Consider the following 3,714-nt stretch of genomic DNA (forward strand, 5'->3'; position numbering starts at 1 on the left):
TATTTTGTATTAATAATTCGCAAATCGTTTTAGCTAAAAGAATGCGTAGTTTTGCATATAAATATATAATTAGTCGAAAATTATAAGAATATTTTTTAAATTTTATTTTGGCGTATTATTAATTAATTTTTTATATTCATTTCTACTGAATTTATTAAATCAAAAATACCACACAAAACCAATTATAATGCTAATAAAACATTTTGTCTAATTTTGGCGTATTTATTATTATTAATTATAATTTTTTTAATTTTGTTTTGTATTTTGACCGTTCTTTTTAAAAAATATTATACCAATTCACTTGAACATTCACACAACAACAGCAATATTGACAACATTATAATATTATAAAAAAGAAAATTTGATATAAATTATTTACATTTAAATAAAACTCCTTTTGTATGCAATGTTTCGCAATTTTCATTTCCCCATACTACCTTTCACATTTTCCAAAAACTTTTCGTTTTTGTTTACGCTGTAAATGCTATTTGTATGTACATATTTAAAGATTATCGCTAATGTCTAGCAAATAGTAAATTAGCATTAGTTACACTAACTGCCCGTAGACAGCTGGACTGATGAGTCAGCGAGTGGGGAATGTCAAGTAGGCGGCTTGCGTATGACCGCCTTCTTGCGGCTAGAATTAATAATTGAAAGAATTATCTCTATGAAAGAAATAATCGAGCGAAAGTGTGCATTTGCTCTCACATAAAATATCGCAGAATATCAACGGAAGAGTGTGCTTGCAATTTACATAAATTATAATAGCTCGTACTGCAGAAATTGCGAAGTATTTTATGTTGTATAGTATGTAGCTGCCATTACGTTAAGGCATCAACTGACAAATTCCTTGGCAGATAAGATCAATACCAACGAATGCATATGTAAACAAAGTATTTGCTACGCGTATAATGAAAAACCACCAACGAAAATTTGGTTCTGTGACGCCAACTGGCTGAAATGATTGTCAATGAGGCTTAAATAAAAGTACTGCAAAATATGCACATATTTATTGCTCTTTCTTTTCAAACAAGTGTCACCTCTGACTAACCCTTTAAACAAGATCAGTTTATTATTATTATGTATATATTTATTTAAATTTTTCTCTAAAAACAAAACGCATATACACAAGTTGCATATATAATTATTAGAGTAAAAGAATTAACACATTGTCTCATGTCGGCAGTCTTTTTTCACCTTAACCACACCGCATACTCATTCATCTAATCAAATGTCATAAGCAGGTAGTGTTTTATTTTGTGGTTGTCGTTTGCTTTAGTTGTTTTTTTTCTTTATCTACATATTGCAATATATTTATTTATAGATCATACGTCGTTAAACGCATTTTGTTATTACTTTCAACTACTTTCTTGTGTTTTTTGTTGATAATAAGTATTTTTTTTATTTGCTCACATAATATTTTTGGTATATTGTAATTTTATGTTTTGTACTCCGTAAAGTGCTTTGCATAATTATAGCGCGACATACGCTTTTTCATATTTTTAAAAATATAAAAACTAGGAAAATTTTAACTTCGGCTGCATAGACTCTTTAATACCCTTCATACATGCATTTCTTATAGTAAAAAGTTATTTATCTTGATTTTAATCGAACAGTTCTAATGGTAGCAATATGATATAATGGTTCCATCTGAACAATTTCTTTGGAGCTCATAGATTTGCCTTGGGGCAATAAATATATGCCAAATTTCGTGAAAATAATTTGTCAAACGAAAAAGTTTTCCATATAAGAACTTGATTTTGATCGATCAGTTTGTATGTCAGCTATATCTTGTATTTACACTGAAAATAATGGACAGACTAGAATTAAGGAAAGTGCGCCCTTGTTTTAAAGAGCTCAAAATATACTTAAATATAGTAAAATTTACTCAAAGTATGTAAAGTTATTTTAATTTCAGTAAGTCGTACCCTTCAATTTTAGGACGATCGTACTTAAAATAAGAAAATCGATGTCTTATTTTAAGTTCATGGCATTTTCCTATATTTTAGTAAAATTGTACTGAACACAAGTCATTTTTAGACTTTATAAGTGAAAGAAGTTCTATTTTACTTGGTTTAAGGACAATATTTACTTAAACTTTCAACAAGTAAAAATTTATTCAATTCAAGGATGACTCAACCTTGTGCGAACCGACTATTTACTTAACTCAAACTTTGATATAAGGTCATGCTTCCTTATATTAAGTTCAAGCATACATGGATTGTTTCTCTTTACTCTAATGCAAGCAGACATGAATTCTCTCAAAACAAAGCAGCGATAATCATATTTTATTGAACAGTGACAAGTGAGTGATGGAATTTCTTTATGTGCTATAAAATATGTCAAATACAAATATGGAAATTGTTTTCGAAGTGGACAAAGTGTACAAAATATTGGAATTATTTGATTCAATAGATTTGTACGATTTACTGAAAGGTAAGTGTGAAAATAACATTGTGAAATAAGTAGATACAAGTGCAAACATTTACCTTTTGAATATGCATATGTACATACATTAAATTTTTGTGCAGCATAACCAAAGTTAACTGTTAACTATACATATGCATGTATGTACATATGTATTTTTGAATATATTTCACAAGAAAAAAGGCGCCGCGAACGTTTTTCTTTGTATTAATTTTTGTTGTTTTTTTTTAAGAACACAACATTACGGAGGAAAGTTTAATGTTTATGCAGAGCAGCCACATTAATGAATTATTCCCCAAAGAACTTTTGGGACGCAAAATTATTTTTGAACAGAGATTGAAGGAGTGGCAAATAGAACAAGGAGTGGTAATTATGAAATGAAAATCTAAATAATGAAATAACTAATCAAAACAAATTGCAGCGCGTTGAAATTTTATCTTTTTCATCAGAAAGCACAACACCCGGATCAGGATCAACATAATCCATTTCTTCTAGCTTTCTTGGTGCGGTTAATGATTTAAATGAAGTAGGTATTATTTTGCGTTTCTGAGTAACTTACAAAAAAATTTAGAAGATTTCGTTATTAGGAATTTAATTTAAGAACAATGAAATGAAATAAAGGAAAAAAAAATATGTTTTTGCATTTTTATTTAAGGCAATTCTATTAGTATTAAATGTAAAGACAGGGAGATTAAATTCTAGAGTCAAATACCTTTTAATCTAAGGAAGTGGTTTTTATACATATGATGGCCTTATTTTAAGAACGTCTGTACTTTAAATTAAAGACAACAATGTTCTTCGTTTAAGAAAATTTCCTTTAATTTAAGGCAATATTTTCCTCTTTTTAAGGAAACCATATGTACTTAAAAGTAGAATCGTGTTTCCTTAACTTAAGGAAGACATGTCTTTAGTGCTATTTCATTCCCGTTTTTTCCTTAAAACAAGTAAATTTTCCATAGTTTTAGGACACATTTGTTTCAGTGTATTGACAGTTCAGTCAAAGTATTACTTTCTTGAGGAAAAAAGGACGTGTGCAAATTTTTGAACAGACGGACGTATCTAGTATTAGTATAAAGTATTTTATGGGATCTCCGGAGTTCTCTTCAGGATGTTACAGACTTCGTGGTCATATACCCTATTTTCTATCAGGGTATATACCCTATTCAGTGTATACATATTGCTTTTTAATATAAATATTGTATGAGTAATTATAAATAATAATTGGAAATAAATAATGTGGAAAGAAAACCAAAGTTAAACAATTAAATCCAGCATTGATTAGATTAA

This window comes from Bactrocera tryoni, chromosome 2 (genome assembly GCF_016617805.1).
Source record: "Bactrocera tryoni isolate S06 chromosome 2, CSIRO_BtryS06_freeze2, whole genome shotgun sequence".
In the NCBI taxonomy this organism is placed as follows: Eukaryota; Metazoa; Arthropoda; class Insecta; order Diptera; family Tephritidae; genus Bactrocera; species Bactrocera tryoni.